A 6,907-nucleotide genomic window follows, 5' to 3' on the forward strand; every position below is an offset into this window, starting at 1 on the left:
GATAGAGTAAAGGCATGTGGAGATAAGTTCTGTGGGGCAGGAGCAGTCAAAGGCAATAGGCCTACCAGGACAGCTCTGTTTGTGAATCTTGGGGAGGAGATAGAAGTGGAAAATATGGGATTGAGGCACTATCAAGATGGAGACTATAGAACTAACTATCTGATCCTGATCTGTCTGTCAAGATATACAGTCTAATGGCATTTATTTAATTGTCTTCTGAGTGATTGTGGAAGTTTAATTGAATACAGTGATATATATTATATTAAAAGTGATGGCTGACTTCTGTGGCTCCAGCAAACGTTATTTGTAGGAACATAAGATCGATTAAGTCTCATACTGGAAGAAGGTCAAATTTTTCATTTTGAAAATTTTGTGTCAAAAAGTTTTTCTTTGTGTTCTCAAACCAAGAAATGCATTTGACCCTCAAACCATATTTGGGAGCTTAATTTCAAATCTTTTAGAACAAAATAAATAAAGTTTATAACTTAAAATTAGTTGTTCTCCCATCAACAGAAATGCAGTGATATCTTACCCATTGAATTATTGTATAAAGACAGTCTGCACTAATTTTGTTTTTTACAGTTCATCAAAAGAACACGGCAGCTTTCACTGGATTAATTTCTCTATCGATAACTATTTGGAACTAATGCACAGTTTTATAGTACTGTAGTAGTATTGGTAGTGTTCTAATTTGTCCTGTATTTCATTTAAAAGCATAATTTCTAACTCAGTTAAAAGATAATTTTTTTTAATATATCATTTTTTTTATTTCTTTGAAACTTCAACTAATTGGGCCAGCCAATTAAATGGGCCAAAATGTACTAATGCTGATGTGACCCAATTAACTGGAATCTACAGTCTCTCCTTTGAGACTATGGAAATCATCTGAGAATGATAAGAACTTTAAAGTGCAGGTGATAATAGCTAATTGGTAGAAGTGAAAGGCTTTGAAAATTTTGAATTTAGTTATATTTAAATGTATTAATATTTTATAATATTTGGTGCATTTTAAACACTTGTGTGCAGTTATCATCCTAAATGACTAATGAATGGATGTTGAAAAATATATACAAATTGCCCGATATTCTTGCTCTTCATCAAGAATGTAAAATAAATTACTTCCAATTTACCAGCCAACAGTTACTTCAACTTTCACATTTGTTCAGTGGATTTCAGTTAATTGGATCACATCAGGACCAGCACATTTTAACCCATTTAAGTGGGTGCCCCAATTAGCTGAAATTTCATGGAGATAGTTAAAAAGGTATAAACAAGATAAACTACCATATAACTGAGTAACAAATTATGTATTTAAATGAGATGCAGAACAAACTGGAACACTATAAATACCACTGCAGTACTACAAAATTCTGTGTTCAAAGTACATTTATTATCAAAGTATGTGTGCAGTATACAACCCTGAGATTTGCCTTCTCCAGGCAGCCACAAAACAAAAAAATCATTGAACCTGTTCAAAGAAAATCACCAATATTCCCACATACAAAAAAAATTGTGCATAAGGCAACAAGAACATCAACTCCCCCCCCAAACACATGCAAAAACAATGTAAAGAGCAAAAAGAACAAACAAGTGAAAATACAGGATATAGAAATATAAAATTGAAAGAGTCCATTTAAGCTACAATCAATCCACAAACCACAGACCGAGAATTTCGGAAACATCCTCCGGCAGCATCGAGGGAGGGAGAGAGACAATTCGAATGCAAGGACCTTCACTCAGGAGCAGTGAGTGAGAGGGAGAGAGAGGCCATCACACACAGACATCTTCCTCCAACAATAGTGAGATGCTGGATACTCACTCGCCTTCCACATTCACCTCCATGTTTCAAATAACTATTAGCTGTTAATAGTTATCCACAGTATGCTACTGTGTGCTTTAGACTGACTGTAAATGAACAAAATAAGTGCAGGTACCTAATGCAGATGATGTGCTGCCTTCATGTAATGGTTTCGATGACTGCACTTGAAAATCTTCATCTTCATTGTAACATTCAAGATGATTGTCAATGCCTTCAAATTCTTCGTAGTTCCTAATGTTGAAGTAGTGAAATTGCTTCATTTCCATGCCCCTCTGTTTCTGGCATCTCCAAGCTTCAGTCCTTTTAACCACAGTGACCCAAATAAACAAAGGGATTTTCAGCTATTTTCACAATTAGTTTTTGCACTTTAAGAATTGTTCCAAATAAAAGGCAGCCCTTTAAATTAGGAGGTAATTAGGTACCTCTTGTACCTGATAAAGTAGCCACTGAGGCTACGTCCACACTAGATCGGATAATTTTGAAAACGCCGGTTTTGCTTAAAAACGACAGGCGTCCACACTAAGCGTTTTAAAAAATACCTCTGTCCACATTCAAATGGCTATTTGGATGAATCTCCTCCTACTGGGCATACGCAGGACACACAGAAAACAAACAAAGAGGAAATGGTATACTTGGTGCGCGTTCCTCCAGTTACAGACTAGAAAAACTTAAAAGAAAATTGCCAAAGGAAAGACTTGGTGCACGTTTGTCCAGAAACATTTCCTACAGCCATAGTCTCTTCACCGATGAAAGGGATGACAGCTACAACTAAATGCAATAAGGCTTGTTACTGGGCAAAAGTGAAATTTGCTGTTACCCCATTTGTTTGCCTTTACTTTTGTCATGTCTTTGTGTATTATTTTGCTGTATTTAACATGTGTAATAAAATGTGTTACTGGGCAAAAGTGACTATTGCATCTATTGAACGTTTGCATAAGCAATACATTAATAAAGCACCTTGTTAAATGTATAAAACATGTCTGCATCAGTGTTATCTTGTATTTTCATACAATGTTACATTAGGCTTTTACACATCTATTGTCAGATATTGTTGTGGTGTTGGAGGTTGCGTTCAAGAAAACAATGAAATGCCGCACTGCCGCCACCATTTGTTCCGGCACGTCATGACAGCGGTTTTAAAAATAGCCTGTTACCCCATACACACTACGCTGGATAGTAGATGTTTTCAGATTTATTCACTCTGGAGAGCGTTTCTGAAAATCTCCATTTTCAGGGGAGGAAAATGCCGTTTTAGTGTGGATGGAGGATCAAAACGAAGAGAAAAAGCTTGAGTTACGGATTTATCCGGTCTAGTGTGGACGTAGCCTGAGTGTATGTTCATGATCTTCTGCTACTTATCCCATGCCCTTCAGATTTACTCTTCTGTACACCACTGTTGTAACGCGTAGTTAGTTCAGTTACTGTTGCCTTCCTGTCAGCTTGAACCAGTCTGCCCATTCTCCTCTGACCTCTAACAAAGCATTTTCAACCACAGAACTGCCACTAACTGGATTTCTTTTTGTTTTTCGTATCATCCTCTGTAAACTCTAGGGACTATTTCACATGAAAATCCCAGGTGATCAGTATTTTCTGAGATACTCAAACCACCCCATGTGGAACCAACAATCATTCCACGGTCAAAGTAACTTAAGTCACATTTCTTCCCCATTCTGATGATTGGTCTGAACAACAACTGAACCTTTTGACCATGTCTAAATGTTTTTATACATTGAGTTGCTGCTACATGATTGGCTGATTAGATATTTGCATTAACAAGCAGGTGCACTGGTGTACCTAATAAAGTGGTCACTGAATATGTACATGAAAGAAAAACAGAACAAAAGCTTTATTCTTATTTACAGAAAAAATTGACAGCAGTAGAACCTGAACAGCAAATCATGGAATAAACTTAGAATACTACATAATAAAAACTAAAAATGACATTTAAATTGGCCATAAAGTATGGAGTATCCTGTTACATATCTTACAGTGCAAGGTATTACAATACTTAGCGCGAGTGTTCCCAAAAGAGGTCTGTTAGCTCTATACATAAAAGTTGCTGGTGAAAGCAGCAGGTCAGGCAGCATCTCTAGGAAAAGGTACAGTCGATGTTTCGGGCCGAGACCCTTCGACAGGACTAACTGAAAGAAGAGTTAGTAAAAGATTTGAAAGTGGGAGGGGGAGGGAGAGATCCAAAATGATAGGCGAAGACAGGAGGGGGAGGGATGGAGCCAAGAGCTGGACAGTTGATTGGCAAAAGGGATATGAGAGGATCATGGGACAGGAGGCCCAGGGAGAAAGAAAAGGGGGAGGGGGGGGAAACCCAGAGGATGGGCAAGGGGTATAGTGAGAGGGACAGCAGGAGAAAAAGGAGAAAAAGAATGTGTGTATATAAATAAATAACGGATCCATTATTTATTTATATACACCCCTCATACCCCATCTGTTATTTATTTATATACATGCATTCTTTCTCTCTATCCTTTTTCTCCCTCTGTCCCTCTCACTATACCCCTTGCCCATCCTCTGGGTTTTCTCCCCCCTCCCTCTTTTCCTTCTACCTGGACCTCCTGTCCCATGATCCTCTCATATCCCTTTTGTCAATCACCTGTCCAGCTCTTGGCTCCATCCCTCCACCTCCTGTCTTCTCCTATCATTTTGGATCTCCCCCTCCCCCTCCAACCTTCAAATCTCTTACTCACTCTTCCTTCAGTTAGTCCTGACGAAGGGTCTCGGCCCGAAACCTCGACCGTACCTCTTCTTAGAGATGTTGCCTGGCCTGCTGAGTTCACCAGCAACTTTGATGTGTGTTGCTTGAATTTCCAGCATCTGCAGATATCCTCATGCTTGTGTTAGCTGTATATCAGGAAGAGTCCTGCACCATAAATTTCCTGTGTGATGAGTCATGCTTTCAGTTCTCTCATTCCTTTGCAGAGACTTGTTTTAAATTCAAAAATGTCAAGGAAGCATTACCAATTAAATATAAATAAAGGAATTAAAAATATGTGGTTGTTGTCAGTTAATCAAGCAATGATTATGGCTTATGAGAGAATGATAAATTGGAGTGAGCCTTGCAACATGAAAATGAATCAACCAAGGAGACACAAATGACTGCAGAGTTTGAAACCCAGAGAAATAATCTGCTGGAGGAACTCAACCAGTCTAGCAGCATCTGTGGGAGGAAAGGAATTTTCAATGCTTTGATCAAAACTCTTAACAGGATGGAGGTAGAGTTTCAACCTGAAGCATTGACAATTCACCTCCCCCTACAGTTGCTGCTCAAAGCCAATTTTCAATTCTCTAAGAATCACGCAACTTTTTTTTAAATCAAAAATACATTTAATATATTTTACTTCTGTTTTAATCTCATTTAGGATCAAGGGTAAATTCATGACTCATTGGATCACACCACGATATGTCCCAAACCCAGCTTTTAATCTTTGCTGGTCAGTCCCTCTGTTGCATAGTGAATCTGAAGTGCTCCTCTCCCCCACTTTACTCAAGCCATCACCCTATTCAATAGGTTTCAATAGGTACATTTAATGCCAGAGAAATATATTAAATATCCATCCTGAAATTCTTTTCCTTCGCAATCATCCATGAAAAGAGGAGTGCCCCAAAGAATGAATGACAGTTAAATGTTAGAACCCCAAAGACCCCCCAGCTCCCTCTCCCACACATATGCAGCAGCAAAGCAATGACCCCACCCCTCCTTCACCAGGAAAAAGCAATGACCCCCCCCCACCAGCAAAAAAGCATCGGAACCCCCCGCTAAGCACTCAAGCATACAGCAAAGTATCAATAAAGACACAGACTTGCAGTATCCCAAAGACTACTCATTTACCTGATATTTGACATACCACAGGGTCTCTCTCTCTCCCTAAAAAGGGAAAAAGAGGTGTCCCCGTTTCACAATGAGAGGGGAGGATTAACAAAACAACTCGCTGATATATGGTGTTAAAAGTCTGTTGCATGGCTTTTTCTGAGCTCTGTGCCCCAATAACTCAGGTCTCTGGGCACACAGCCAGCAGCTAGCTCACCGCTTTCGATTTTCTGCCTGCCACGACACACCAGGCAGCGGCACCGACGTCATGTCCGCCCGTCTCAGAGCCACGAAAATCCGACAACCTGAAGGCGCACTAGTCTTCTAGGCTGCATCCTTGGCATATCAAAAAAGCAGCCAGTCATGAAACCCTGGGAACGGGTCCCATTCCTGCAAAGAACCAAAGCCAGCAAGTAACTCCAGGTCAGGGTCTTGAAAAGAGCTCTGAAAAGGGAAAAAAGGATATTAAAGATAGAAATAGAACTGCTTCCGAAGATGCAAGCAAAGGATTCACTGTTAGGCACCTTCATCCTCCTAAGTTCTTATTCTAACACTAAAGCCAATTTTCAAAGCAAATGTACTTTAGATTCTCAACATCAAGTGTATCTGCCAATACATCAAGCTACAAATGGTCTTTTGAATGCAAATTAATTTTAATTTTTCTTTGTACACCAGGATGCTCTCTCTAGTTACCTGATGAGGTAATTGTAGCCTTTGGCCAGGAGCAGAGGTCATCAGTTGATGCCCAACCTTCATAGAGTGTTTTGCCTCTTAACCACTACACTCTCCAGCTGGTGGGTCAGCAGTGGTGGCCAAGTCACTGTCCATCTGCCCCTGACTTCCAGCTCAACTCCTCTCACCTGCTCCATATCCAGCAAGAGGCTCTTTCTGCTTCCTCCCCCATCCTGCCAGCTGCTTGGTTCTTGCTCTTTTTATCAAGGCCCAGAGCAAACAGCAACCTCCTTGCCGACCTTTCTGGGAACCCTCTACAGCCGATCTCCACGGGGAATAACCATGTCTGACATCCTTTGTCCCTGCACTCCTGGAGTAAGGACTGGTACTTCAGGGCCTTCCTCTCGTGAGCCTCCTCACACCCTTCCTCCCATGGTACTGTGAGCTCCACCAGGATGATCTTCTTGTCTTCAGCGGACCACAGTACAATGTCTGGTCAAAATGTGCTTTGCAGAACCTCTGAGGACTGCAGTTTCCTCCGCACATTGACCCTCATCTCCCATGATTTCACAGTTTGCAGCAAGCTGCATTTG

The sequence above is a fragment of the Mobula birostris genome, chromosome 4 (genome assembly GCF_030028105.1).
Source record: "Mobula birostris isolate sMobBir1 chromosome 4, sMobBir1.hap1, whole genome shotgun sequence".
Lineage (NCBI taxonomy): Eukaryota > Metazoa > Chordata > Chondrichthyes > Myliobatiformes > Myliobatidae > Mobula > Mobula birostris.